This window comes from Furipterus horrens, unplaced genomic scaffold (genome assembly GCF_987537825.1).
Source record: "Furipterus horrens unplaced genomic scaffold, mFurHor1.1.pri manual_scaffold_7, whole genome shotgun sequence".
Lineage (NCBI taxonomy): Eukaryota > Metazoa > Chordata > Mammalia > Chiroptera > Furipteridae > Furipterus > Furipterus horrens.
In genome coordinates, this window is record NW_028327177.1 from 105454758 (window position 1) to 105469956 (window position 15199).

General features: G+C 38.2%; 1 protein-coding gene across 3 annotated transcripts in view; it reads right to left on the reverse strand.

Moving 5' to 3' along the window:
• RAF1 (Raf-1 proto-oncogene, serine/threonine kinase) overlaps nt 1-12685 on the reverse strand; it is a 78709-nt gene extending 66024 nt beyond the window's left edge. For 2 of the 3 annotated variants that reach the window (XM_090284196.1, XM_090284193.1), the window contains exon 1: nt 12623-12685. The gene's annotated coding sequence lies outside the window, so the exon portion shown is untranslated. The remainder of the gene's footprint in view (nt 1-12622) is intronic. The other variant, XM_090284194.1, reaches the window with a different exon arrangement.
• Nucleotides 12686-15199: the final 2514 nt, after the last annotated feature.

Below are 15199 nucleotides of genomic sequence, written 5' to 3' on the forward strand. Positions count from 1 at the left end.
TGTGTGTGTGTATGTGTGTGTGTATATATATAGTCTCATCCTGGTCAGCGTGACTCAGTTGTTTGGAGCATTGTCCGTAAACCGGAAGGTCACAGGTTCAATTCACTGCCTAGGTTGCAGGTTGGTTGGGGCACATACTAGAAGCAACCAACTGATGTTTCTCTTGCATCAATGTTTCTCTCCCTCTCCCTCCCTCCCTTCCCCTCTCTCTAAAATCAATAAGCATGTCCTCAGGAAAAAATATAAAATTTAAAATATATATATGTATAGCATCTCTTTTACATATATATATATTATGTGTGTGTGTGTGTGTGTGTGTGTATATATATGTATATATATATATAAAATCTCTTATAATCCACTGTAAATGGATAAGGATTTAAGACAGATACAATGGAGATTCTATAAATTTCTTTTCTAATTTTTATTCATTCATTTTAGAGAGAGACAGGGAGGGAAGGAGGAAGGAAGGAAGGAAGGAAAGAAGGAAGGAAGGAAGGAAGGAAGGAAGGAAGGAAGGAAGGCAGGAAGGAAGGAAGGAGAAAGAGAAATATCAATTTTGTCATTCCACTTATTTATAAATTCATTGATTCCTTCTTGTATGTGCCCTGACCTGGTATTGAACCCATATCGTTGGTGTATCCAGACAATGCTCTAACCAACTGAGCCAGCCAGGATGCTCCATAATTTCTTTTAAGCCATTCTTTTTTATCTTCATTCCAAAAAAATTTACCCCCAAGTTGGTAACAGAGATTAGATAAAATAAAACCTCCATGCAATTAGAAGACTGCTGAATTACAAACCATGACTCACTAATCCTGAATATTAGTCAATACAAAAGAATTCCTATCCATCAAAATAACCTGGGCACTGCCCTCCAGTTAAAATTCTGTTGTCATATCATCTAGCTGCCCTGAGTTTCTTTGTTTGCAAGCAAAGAGGAAAAACTAGTAGCAAGAACTTTAAAAGTCTGTCTGGCATAAATGACCTGAATACACCAAGATGTCTGTATTTTTAAATAGCACTTTACTTACTGACATCTAAATTTAAGACTTACTGAGGGGAAGGGATGAAGGGTGGGTGAAGCTAAAAGAGGATATAAGGGGGATAAATGGTAATGGAAAAAATATAATAAAAAATAAATTATTTTTTAAAAGACTTGTATTTCTCCTCTACTTGGCATGTTTTTTTTTTTATAACATGTAAGGATTAAATAATGTACGGGAAGCACACAGTGTTAGCCTGAGATAGTAAATACTACTTATTATCATTATCATTTGTTATACAATCAATAACGGTTCCGTAATCAGAAACTCTTCTAGATGGCCCTTAAGCCTCCAGCCTAGGTTTTTCTGAGTTCAAAGCCTAAAATTCTTAACCACTATGCCACTGCATTCCAAAAATTAGTCTCCAGGTTCCAAAGTACATATCAACTATGAAAAACCTTGTTTAGTTCTCACATTACATAAGGGAATAAGACTGGCACTATCTTGTTCATTTGCTCTTGGCAAACTGTCTCCATATTCCCAGAGATCCTCTACAGAGCCTGCATGGGGCAATCTAAATGCATTATAAGTCTATAACTTGGAACCTATGAGTATCAATACACTCCTAAATTGCCTAAAATTACAAAGCAACTTTTTGGAAAATACCTCTCTCCTTCTGCTTGGATCAATCATATCTTCAAAAAGCTTCTTATTTCTCAAAGAAAGACGAGATTTAATATCAAAGATAAGAGCTATTAAACCAAGTGCCATGTAAAGCTCTCCTTCTGTTTCTTCCTTTTTAAAACGGATCATAATGTATATGGCTACATCACCAGGTTGTTGGGAAGATTTTTTAAGAAAAAAATATTTTTAAAATATTGGCAAGTAGTCAATAAAGATAAGCTACTTTCTTTAAGGATCACTTTTTTTTTAACTGTTTCTTTAAACAAAAGAATCACACTCAACTGTAAGATGATGGTCAAACTGTATGGCTTGTAAGGATTGAGAATAATGAAATAGATTCATTTTCTTCAACTGCAATTAAAATCTTATAAAAAGATATTCAGTGTAAGGAATCGTGGCTAAAATTGCCTGCCCTATTAAGAAACAGTTTTGGGCCCCTACTAGTGTGGCTCAGTGGGTTGGACATGATCCCACAAACCAAAGGAGCACCAGTTCAATTCACATTCAGGGCACATGTCTGGGTTTCAGGTCAGGTCCCCGGATGGGTGCCGGCAAAAGTCAACTGATTGGTGTTTTGCACATCGATGTTTCTTTCCCTCTCTTTCTCCCTCCCTTCCCCTCTCTCAGCAAATAAATAAATAAATTTTTTAAAAATACAGTTTTCGGGGCACAGCAAAAACATGGTTGGGTACTCATATCTGAATGTGCTTTTCATGCAACTTCACTATTTCTCCTTTAAGCTCATTCCTTTCTTCAGTCCAACTTTGGTCTATCTAAGAGACTGGATAATCAACTTTTCAAGATCACTCCAATTTCCTTTAGAAAATAAGTGCTTTGTTCATTCTTTGTTATTTTTTCCCCAATTCGATTGGTCACATGCACTGAGGAAAAATAATCACTCTCACATATGAAAAGTTTCTGCTGAACAAAAATGCTCAAACACTTAAAAACCAAATGTCATTTTGTCCAACCTAGGAAACAATAATATGTCTAGTTTGTAAAAGGATTAGGCTACAGTTTCCCAACCAGTTCAAAAGGGCACTCTGATGCACTGCAAGGTGGTATGTATGTGTCAATATTTTGAGTTTCTTCACTCCTCTTTCTCAATTTCTGACCACAAACTGTAACTTCATCAGATGACTTGCCAGCATAAATACACATGGAAAAATGTGACACTCTACCCTTCTAAAAATTAACAAGCAGGGGCTGCCTAAGTTTTGAAAAACTCTGTTTAAAAGGGTAATCAATTTAAAAATACAAGTTAAAAATCAGCTAGTTCAAAACAATTATGTGAAAGTAATCAGTTCCCACAGTGGAAGATGTCTGTAGTCAATTTCATTTTTAACTCAAGCCACAAATTAGTTTTTCATTATTTTCATTTTAAGTCACTTTGGTCTTTTTTAACCCAAGTTTTGCTTTTCATCTCCAAATCAGTCACTGTTTTACAGGGAATAAGAGTAAAGTCTAGAAAGAAACAAATCTAATGATAAAGAATAGAGCCATTTTTACTTTTTACACAACTTCATTTTCCTTTTATTTTAAACCTTCAAATTTAATGACTTTACAAACACACCCATTATAAACAGCAACCTGTCCCCATCCTCAGTTCCCTCTAAAACTTCTGCCCTGCTTTATTATTTTCTATAGCACCTAAATGATATATGTTAGTGGGGGGGTTTTAACCCTCTTTTTGCTTTACCTTTCCTTTTTTTTCTCCCATCTAACCCCACCAAGTAACCTATATTAACAACCTAATATTATTCTTTGGTGATTTTCTCCGTGCTTATAATCCCATACAGATGTCATATACACATATAAAGCTTTTACCAATAATTTATATTTCCCAATCTACTAATCTTTAAAAAGATATGCTGACTGATTACAGAATACAAGTTGTGGGGAGAGCGGGAGGGTTGGAAAATACAAAAATAAATAACCTATAGATTGCTCTTGCCAACATTTATGGACATATGAATCTAGTCTTTTCTATGCACAGATATGTACTTACAAATAATTCTTTATAAAAATGGGATCTTCTTATATATGTTTTAGTATGTACACTAATTCTTCATTTAATATATCTTATCATCCAGGATTAATTAAAATCATCTTTCAACAGTTGACTGAATACATTTTAGATTAAAAGGATATGAGAGTATAAAGAAAGGTAGTTAGTTACAACTACATGTACCAGCTCATCAAAAGAGATGAGTCATTAATTGTGTTATTAATTACTCTTTGACGAATATTATATACAACTATATTTATAAGGGAGAAAAAAGTCCATCAGATGCAAATACAGCCAACTTCTAAGCTACTGGTTTGCCTATTAGATTAATTAGCAGAAAGAAAAAGGCCTAGGGCGACTTCATATCTATTATGACAGTATTATCAAAAAAAAAGAATAGTAACAAGTGTTGGCAAGGATGTGGAGAAACTGGAATCTTCGTGCATTGCTGGTGGGAACGTATACTGGCACAGTTGCTGTGAAAACAATTTGGCAGTTCCTCAAAAGGTTAAACAGAAATACCATATGATCCAGCAATTCCACTCCTAGGCATATACTCAAAGGAAAGCAAAAACTAAAAACAGACACTTGTAAACCAATGTTCATAGCCGTATTATTCACAATAGCCAAAAGGTGGAAACAACATGAGTCCATCAAGAGATAAATGAATAAACAAAATATTACACATACACATAGAGGATTATTTAGTCAAAAAAACAAATGAGGGGACTAAATGATAATGAAAAAATACAATAAAGATTAAATTTTTAAAAAACTGAAATTCTAACACATGATACAATACGAATGACCCTTGAAAACACAGAGTGAAATAAGCCAGCCTCAAAATTATAAATACTGTTAGCCCCCTTATATAAGATACCTGTAATAGGCAAATTCACAAGAGAGAATGCAGAAGAGTTTACCAGAGTCTGTAGGGGGTAAGAGGAATGAGGAATTACTGTTTAATGTGTACAGGGTTCTCTTTGGGACATCAAAAAAGTTCTAGAAGTAATGATGAAGGTTGCACAGTGTTATGAATGTATTTAATGCCGCTGAATATAAATATGGTTAATATAGTTAATATGGTAGATTTTATGTTATGCATATTTTACCCCACCACCAAAAAAAGCCTTAGGTTATGGGGCCATTCTGTAGTCTCAGACAGCTAGACAAATACTAGTCATAAAGGTCATGATCTCTACTCTCACAGGTCACATTTCTTCAATGAAAGTAGAAGAGTGTCACTCAACCCTTCATTCTCTCTGGTTAAAATGTTCTTTAAAGTATAAAGCCTATGAATGCAGAAATAAATAGCCAGGATCTAGGGCCAATGAGTCAGGGAGCTGCTAAAACAGGCAAATGTCCTCAGGAGTTGGCAGTGAGAACCACTACAGATAATGCCCAATAGAGGGGGAAGCTAAATAAGCAAGGTAACACTTGATTTCAAGAGATGTTCTAAGTTACACTGAGTATGAGTTTGGTGAGTACAGTAGTCCCTTCTCTATACGTATCGGGGTTCATTTATCGCGGCCTCACTGTATCGCAGGATTTTTTAAAATGTTATATTTAATTATTTATCACGGGTTTTTCACTATATCGCAGGATTTTGCGGTACTGTATACGTATGTTATTAAAGTTATGTAGGTTTAAGAGTGTAGAATATGTTTAAGAACATAGCATTGTTTATAAAAGTGTGGAAAAGGCTAATAAGGGAGTAGGAAAGGTTAATAAGGGACTGGGAACAGTTTATAAGTGTGTGGGAAGGGTTTATAAAGCCTTAAAATATACATAAATACTAAAATAAATGTAAGGCTCCTACTTCGCGGATTTTCACCTATCGCGGGGGCAGCGGGGGGTGGGGGGGGTCTAGAACGTAATACCCGTGATAAGTGAGGGAATACAGTATATCCTCTTAATGTAAGCATTTGTGTGTGATAAGCCATAGAAAGGAACTAAATCCACAGGTGATAAACCTCTGAATTTCCATTCATTCAATTAATGTTTGTTACATAATCAAGACAAAGTTTTAAGAACTGAAGATTTATAAACAGGAGTAAGACATGCCTCCTCGCCCCTCCTTTAAGGAGCTTAAATCTAGCCAGAGATGTAAGACATTTATACAATTCAATAAACATTATTTGGCACCTAACATCCAACAAATTGAGCTGCCATCAGGGGCTAGTCACTGTGCTCAACTCTAGGTATTCAAAGGTGATTAAGATACAATCCTCTAGGCAGAGAGATGTAAACAAATACTTTTAACAAAATATGTATCACAATCAATACATATAAAGTCTACAGTGCATAGTACCAAAAAAGTACTTACACAAACCATTTAAGTTTAAATACAAGGTATCATAGAACCTACTCTTAAGTGTTGGAATTTAGATTCAACACTTTCAAAGCACTTAGGCCTGGTCCCTCAGCCCCTTAAAGAAATATTTTTTTCACAAATATCAATAAATAAGGAGTTGCACATTGAGTTAGAAGCATTAATTTGAGTTTATAATCTAATGGAATGATAAACTCATGAATTACTCTATGATAAAGGCCATAAGAAATAAATACAAAGGGTTTTAAAACAGGACTCAAGGAAATAACAATAAATGAGAAGAGAAACAGATCAGGAAATTATATTTAGAAGATGGGTGGTCAAAATGGCTTTTAAAAGAGAAACAGATAAAAGTGAAAAAATAATGCCAATTCTCTTCATTAGATAAAAGTCATTGAAGGCCGGAACTTGCCTTATTCACCCTGCACCAAGCACAGTAGCCTGCATGCACCTACTTAAGTGCTAAAAAATAGTTTCTGAATTCCACTAAGGATAGCATAAGGAATTCACGTTAGACAAGACAAAGAAGCAAGAACTCCATGCTTAGTCAGCTAGGCAACGACGGAGACTCTCATCTACATTTGAATATTCTTATATCATCATAAAAAAGATACATTAGATTACCCCATAACATATTTCCCTACATGAAAGAAAGCTGGGTAACTGGGGAACAAAGAAGGTCGCATTATTCTGCACAGCATAACTTCTTGTATCCTTTTAATTTTGTTGGCTTGTGACTGTATTAGCTACAATTTAATATTTTAAAATCTGCACATTAAGAAAGTGACTCTGGCAGTAATGTGGATAATGCCCTGGCATAGCAAGAAATAAGAAAAAGGAGTTCAGTTCAGAGGTCTAACAGTCAAGACAGATAATAATAAAAGCCTGAACTAATCTGAAGTTGAAAGTAATTGGAAGAAGCTCAGAAATATAGTTGTCAATGTAATATGACAGTGATTAAATGCTTGGAGTGATGAAAGGGCCCAAAGAATGGACTGAATTGATTTTTTTATTATATTTTTCTGTTTTAAAAGCAATATATTCAGAGAATATAGGAAGTATAAGACGAACATCATCCTTATGTCTACTGTTTAGCAACCATTGTTAATATCTACATTTATTTTTTTCCTAGGTAGGTTTTAAACTTTTTTAATAACTTAAGATATAATTCACATACCATACAAATCACACATTTAATGTACAATTCAATGGTTTTTATTATATTCACTGAGTTGTGCATCTATCTGCACAATTTTAGAACATTTTCAAAATCACCACAAAAGAAACCCCAATCAATCACAGTAACTGCCCATTTCCCACTCCTTCCAGCCCCTGGCAACCACTAATATACTGTCTGTCTCTGTAGATTTGCCTATTCTGGACATTTCACAAAAATGCAATCATACAATACGTGGTCTTTTCTGACTGGATTCTTTCATTTAACATAATGTTTGTAAGGTTTACACATGTTGGAGAATATATCGGTACATAATTTCTGTTACTCAATAGCATTCCACTGTATTAAATTCTTATATACACCTGTGATTATTTCAGGTACATAATTTTGTGTTCAGCATTTTTCATGTCATCAATGTTTCATATGTGCCATATTTAATGAAAAGCACAGTGCCCCATCAAGTGTATATATCACAGTTTATGTAACCATTTTATTATTGTTTAACATCTGAATTCTTTCCAGTTTTTTCTATTGTAAACAAACTTTGTTAAATCAAATGGAGCTCTCTGAATGATCTATCTGGATCCAGAGAAATGCCTCTCCCAGAAACCCTGAGCTTCTTAATGAGTCTTGCCACCAAGAACTAGAGTCATGCTCTTACAAGGAAAACTCAGGATTTCATCTATCCCAAGCCTAGGTAAAGGGCAGATGTTAAAAGTTATCTGAGGCTGAAAAGGATGTTTACAAAATACCCATTTTAAGAATGAAAACTCATAATTTTAAAGATATATTAGCATAGTTAAATATTAACTAGCCTGACTCTTCCATCAGATATGTACATGAATGGAGAATGGTCAATACTTTGTCCAAATGTGATATCTAGCATTAAATAGCTTCAAAGAAATAAAAAACTTTTTCTTTCCACAGCAGATTGAAATAAAATCAATATGAAAAACTCTTAAGTAAAATAGGAAAGATGTACTTACTTTTGCTACAGTGACAATAAATGAACTCCAATAAGTAGAAAGAAGAGAAAATGACACCAGTCTCATCCACAAGGTCCTCAGAAGGAATCAGATGTATTGGATTTTTATTGCCATTGATTGCCACTGCCTGCTACTTCCCATTCATTAATCAAAAATGTAAACAGTTTCTAAAACACAAACTAGTTTTAGGGCTGTTAATCCCCACCCAGTAAAATCCCTTAGAATCTGGTCTAAAAATAAAACTATGTGTCAAGTGTTCCTCAAGAAAAACTATGTACACTGATTGGAATGTGAAGCAATTAATACACTTTGTGAGTGATTGGCCAAAGAGACTTCAGATAGCCTGGGCCAAAACCAGTAACAAAGAAACAACACCCACTTGACATTTTTCTTGGGTAAACCAAGATCCTAGAAGTAATTGTAGAAGAAAGGCTAACATCTGAGGTTAACTACTAAAATCACTGAGATCTATACAAGTATTCCAGGAGAAATGAAGGAACAGATGACTCAACCACTATAAAATTAAAGATGAAAACTTTAATACATAATTAAGGAATATGTACTCACCCTGTAAGGCAAGAATAAAATGCCAAGCCTTCATAGACAAGGTAGTTTAGTCCTATACATGAAATACTAACTGAATTTAACACAAATACCTAATACTAAACCTAGTCTGTTTGTGAAAGAGGAATTCTTAGTCATCCACACACATACACCCACACACATACACACACAAAATAAGACAACATAAATCCTACAAACCCATCATAATGAGCCCAGTGTTCCTTGATTTTCAATTAATTTAGTCAAGGTGAGCAATTTTCCAACTACAGTCATTTGTTTTGAAAAAAATAAGCTGCACAATTTAAAAAACAAAAAACCTTTTCAAGTCAAAGCACAATTTTGTGGTTTCATAAACCCCCTACTGTCACATTAGTCCACTGCCTTTCAAAGGCAATATTTAAAATTCTCTTCTGCAAGTCAACATTAAGGCATGCTGTTTGTCTAACAAGCTCCTCCCAAGACCAGGATTATTATGTATGGCCTATTATGTTCCTAACATACAAACAAAAGCACTCTCTCATGTAACACTTTTCTATTTTTAGGCAGTAAGTTACCAACACAGTTTTAACTGAAATTAAAATGTAATAGAATCATAAATCTAATAACAGACTACTTGAAATAGTAATTTGAAGTTATTAGTTATATTTTCCATTTAATAAGTAATCTAGAGCTTATGGAAAAGTCAAATTTAACTTGTAAGAAGTTCTTTAATCTTCAGAGCAAACTACCTACTGTGAATTTCACAAAGGCATATTTTAAACTAAAAGCAACTAGTTTCAAAGCAGCTGTAATACAACACTTGATGTTTACTCACTCTGTTTTCATCTTTTAGATACTTTTCATCATAAATGACCATATTAATTGCTTCTCAGTGTTTTCTTCTGCTAAACCAAATCCCATAAAACGTTTTAATGTACTTCACTGGAGTCTCCTACTTTGAAGGCATACATTTTTTTCAACTATTGACAGAAGTGTTACAAGACTAAGCAATCCCACTATAATTTATAATCATAAATACCACATACCTAAAAGATAAGCTTTTACAACAGAGAAACAGGTTTATTTTCCCAAGTATCCAGTGTTCAACTGGGTCAAATGTTTCTGTTGCAATTTACACAGCTTAGTCCTTGAAGTGGTAAGAGCAGAAACAAGCCAAAAGAATCTTTTTTAAATTAACTATATGGGGGCAATATTGGTTAATAATATTATGTAAGTTTCAGGTGTACAATTTTATAATACATCATCTGTATATTCCATTGTGTGTTCACAACCCAAAATCTGGTCTCCTTCCTTCACCATCAAAAGATCTTAGCCCTGGCTGCTGTGGCTCAGTGGATTGAGCATCGGCCTGCGAACCAAGTGTCGCTGGTTTGATTCCCAGTCAGGGCACATGACTAGGTTGCACGCCAGGTCCCCAGTTGGGGGTGCATAAGAGGCAACCGCACATTGATGTTTCTCTCCCTCTCTTTCTCCTTTCCCCTCTTTCTAAAAACAGATAAGTAAAATAAAAAATAAAAATAAAATAAAATAAAGTAACCTTGTTTAAAAAAAAAAAGAATCTTAAATATTCTTCAGTGGTATATAAGCATCAGAACCCAAGAAAGATTTAGGAAATGTTAGCTGAAGTCTGTTAATATGATAACAATCATCACTTTCACAGAGCATTAATTAAAATACAGTTATTTGGGGAAAATCATGTTCATAGACCTAAAGACTTTATAACTGAATTGGAATCTATGGAATCAATCAAAAGAAAATAGTTTACTATATAAAACACATTTACTAAACTAAAAATACCCACTTGCATTCTACACTTTTTCGGATGTTTTATATAATCTGCCAATTTCTATATGACTAAGGAGCATGGTTTTTATTGTCAACAGCCATTTAAAATGTAGTGAGTGCAGCATACTGCATTTATAAAGTCGACATTTTTGTGAGCAAGTATAACTTTAGAACAGTGATTTTCAACCTTTTTCTTCTCAGAGCGCACACAAACGAATTACTAAAATTCTGCAGCACATCAAAAACTGTGTTTTACTGATCTGTCAAAAAAATAGGTATAATTTTGATTAATTCACACCGGACAGATATTGTTGTGTTAGCTGTTGTCTTTTTTTTTTTTTTTTTTTTTTTACAATCTAAGGGACAGTGCCCCTGACTAGTCAGCTATTGCACATTTTAAAAATTCTTGCTGCACATGCACCACACCAGTTGAAAATTGCTATTTCAGAAGACTCTTCTGTACAGATTCCTAGGAATGTAAGTTCAGTTTATTCACTGTGTAAAGCACTGATCAAAAATGTATTTGTCCCACCCAATATGCCAAAGTTGCAGTTAGATCCCCATCAGGGCATATACAAGAATCAACCAATGAATGCATAGATAAGTGGGACAACAAATCGATGAAGAAGAATGGATGTCTCTCTCTCACCCCCTCTCCATCTCCCTCCCTTCCTCTAAATTCAATAATTTTTTTAAAAATGCTCTTAACTGGGATTAACAAAGTAAATCTTTTCAATTACTATGACCTTCAACATCATCAAGAGAACCGGGAAAATTAGTTATCAGCAAGAAAAAAAGAATAAGTAACACTAATTTAAAATAATCCAAATTAAGTAAAGTGGTTCATTATCTTTAAAGACCCTTCACAATCTGGACAACTTTTCTTTTAGATTCTCATCTCTCACCCAATTCCTTCCAGCACCCCAGGCCACTGATTTGCTGCTCCTCAAACGAATCCCCTACCCCGGCTTGTCTCTGCCTTTGTACCAGCTGTTTCCTCGCTTTAGCAGGCTCTCCCCTCCTCCTCACCTGGTGAGCACTTATTCATCAGTCCAAAACTCGCACAGAAGTCCCTTCCAGTGGACAAGCTTCCTCAACTCCCCCAAGGAAAAACTAGTTCCAAGTTCCCACAATTCTTGCTAAGTCCATCCCTATCACAGCGCATTGTTGTCACGCCTTGAAGGGAAACAGAGGGCAGACTCCCTCCACACAACCCACCAAGAACAAGGCAAACAGAAAAACTCAGTGAGCGTGCGCTGAATTCATCCCTACACCGACCAAGTGATCCTCCAGAACCCAGTCACGTCTCAAGGAGAGAGAGGAGACCCTATCATTCCTCCCACCAGAGAATGAATACCAGGGGGCACACCCAGAGCCCGGGGAAGAGAACAATGAATGAACACAGCCGCCTCGCCTCTCCTTAAGTCCCAACTCTGGGCATCGCCAGGCGCTGCAGAGCCTCTGCAGCTGCAGGACCAAAGCGTCCTGGCGCCTCTCGCTCCACACAAAAGGTAGCCTTGGATCTTCATTCCACAGCATCCCGAGGCCAACCGTCAGTACAAGCATCCCAAAGCTCTCTTTAGTAACCCAGAGTCCTAAAAACCCAAGGCGGGTTCCCTGTGCCTTTGTGGTGGGGCACTGACCCATAGCCTCCTCTTGTCCCAGATTCCTCTCGTCTTCCCTAAAAAGGGACCTTGAGAGAAGATGCAAGCCCGGTCCCTCAGTCCTGGCCAAAAAGAAAAGAAATTAGCCTACCTAAGTGACAACACAATACGGTGCAGCTCTGGGAGGATTTTCCCATTGCCAAAATTGTGAGGAATGTGCATTGGGTACAGGGGTGGCGCTGGCACGTTTCCCCGAAACACAAGGAAATTAGAGTGGAGATGTGGGGAACTCAGCTCGCCGGCCATGACACCGGGCCCGGGGCCCCGTCTGCCAGCGCCACCGCCACCGGGGTGACAGCAGGCTGGCTCTGGCCCTCCACCTACCAGTCTTGGGGCCACTCCGTCAGCGCCACCTCCTCCGGGCCGCTGGGGAACCGGCCCCTTCAGCCCCGCCACCGGGCTCCCCCGGCATCCAGGCCCCGGCCCTGCCGCCTACCTGAAGGAGCCGGGCGCCTCCGTGTCCCGTCGTCCGACGGCAGCGGCGGCAGCGGTGGCGGCGTCTGGCCCGCTCCTCCTCCCCGCGGCGGGTGAGGGAGCGGGAGGCGGTCACATTCGGCGAGTCCCCAGCCCAGGGGATGGGGCCCCGGGCAGCCCCCGCATCGCCGCACTCGAGTTCCGCGCCTCAGGGCACACGCCCCAAAGCCCGGCCAGCTGGCCCTCTCTGGGGCCCAAGGAGAGCGCAGGGAACCCTTCCCGTCTCACGCTCGCCCTCGTCTTACTCCCGCCATCTAAAATGGCTGCCTCGGCGCCGGCGATGAAATTCTCGGGCGGCCCCGGCTAGGAGCCCTTGGCTCGGTGCTCCTCCTCCCGACCTGCAGAGCCACTGGCTCTCTGCTTCTGCGCGAGTCCGCCTGCCACCCCAGTTCAAACTTGGCTCAGGTATCTATCGCTCTGGCCTGAACTCAGGCCCCGCCTCCCGGGGATGGGCGTGGCCTCGCAACCGAGCTGGTCGCCATTTCGGAGATGGAGAGGCTACAGGGCGTTTACTGACTGGAGCTGGGCTGAGGCTGTTGACAGTTGAGACGGACTGGAGATTGGCTGCCGTCAGGTGGTCTGAGGCCTAGAAAGGGGAGGAAGGCCACCCTGCCAGCATCACAAGGCCCAGAAGGACCCGAGGATGTTCAGTATACAAGACTGTCCAGCTTGGGCGCATCCTCTCCAGAGTCCGACACTTGGGATGTCGAGTCGTGACTTCACCACTTACCGGTTATGTGGGGAAGTCCCTAAACTTTTCTGAGCCTTAGATTCCTCATCTGTAAATTGGGGGTTCTTTTTCCCCCATCAGATTGGCAAAAAGTTAAAAAGATTGATAATATCTAGTCTGATCCAAAGTAGGTGAAGCCTGTTGTGTACCCTCCCTCAATCATTACTGGCAGGAATGGATATCCAGGGGGCAAATAATTATCTATTGACATTTTAACGTTCATACCCTTCCTCTCAGCAACTCCACTTCTAGGCAACCAATTCTAGAGAAATGTGTGCATATATGCACAAAGAGGTGTGCTGAGATGTTTATTGCCATATTGTTTGCATTAGTGATACACTTAGAAAAATGTGAATAGGAAATGGTTAAATAAACGGAGCTACCTCCACAGTATGGAAGATCTGTCATCCATCTGTTAAAAAGAATGAACTAGATCTATGTACTTTTTTTTTAATTCTAAGATGTTAATATATTTTTAAAATAACATGTATATTTATTAAAACCCAGGCACACAACTACTGTGTTCAACATTCATTTAAATTTCTGAGAGCCTGTTGTGTACCACACATTGTTAAATATTGGGAAATCAATGATCAAAAAGCCCTCCCTTCTAGTAATGAGAGACCAAAAGAAAGTATAAATAATATTCAGGTAGTAATATGTGCAGTATAAGGAAAAATGAAGTGAGCCCTGGCTGGTGTGGCTCAGTGGACTGGATGACTGCTTGTGAACCAAAAAGTCACTGGTTTGATTCCCGGTCACGGCACATGCCTGGGTTGCAGGCCAGGACCCCAGTTGTGATTCATGTGAGAGGCAACCAATCAATGTATGTCTTGCATATTGATGTTTCTCTCCCTCTCTTTCTCCCTCGCTTCCCCCTCCCTAAAAAATAAATAAAATCTTTAAAGAAAGTGAAGCAAGATGAGATAATGACAGGAATATGTGGATCAACATGAAAATAAATGCAGGGAAAAGACAAAGGCATTGAACATGGAGGAGCCATGAGAGGATTTTTATTTTTAAACAGTAATAACTTAAAAAAAAAAATTCAATTGAGTAATCTTGAAGATCTAATTGGCTTTATTGAGTGCTTCATGAATTGGGCAGCATCCTGTCTAGCAACTAGAAGGGTGTCCTAGGTGTATAAAATGGAAGGTTTTTATAGGAAGAAGGGTGGGACAAGGGAGCTATTAGTGAAGTAAAACGATTATTTTCAGGCACTGACTCCTTTTCTCTGAGGGAAGAGAAGGAAAAGGGTTTTTGTAATGCAGATTGCCTCTTCTTTCTGAGACAGATGGAGAGGGCCTATGTGACAGATTCTGCTTGACCAGAAAATTCCAGACTGGTGAATTAAGATTGTGTCTGGGAGAGGTTGAAACTGCCAATTAGATCAGGTATTAAATCTATGTTTGGTATCATGGGGTTTGGTATCATGGGCTTTTAGCATAAGTGACACATTTTGGGCCTGTGGTTTTATTCTTCAACATAACATTAACACCTGCTTCACATGATTAAATGAGATGAAACATGGAAAGCACTTAGCACAGAGCCTGGGGTTTGAGACTTCAGTTTGTGGAGTCTGACTGCCTAGGTTCAAATGTGGACTCTGCCACTTCCTCATCTGTGCCTAGGAAAAGTCATTTAAACTTCAGTTCCTCAGCTGCCTCATCTGTAATGAAAACATGATGGTACCCACCTGTTAGCATTGTAAGGCTTTAGTGAGTCTAAGATGTAAGGCCCTTGGAAATAGTGCTTGGCTCATATTAAACATAAAAGTGTTAGCAGTAATTATTATAGCTATCTCTTATC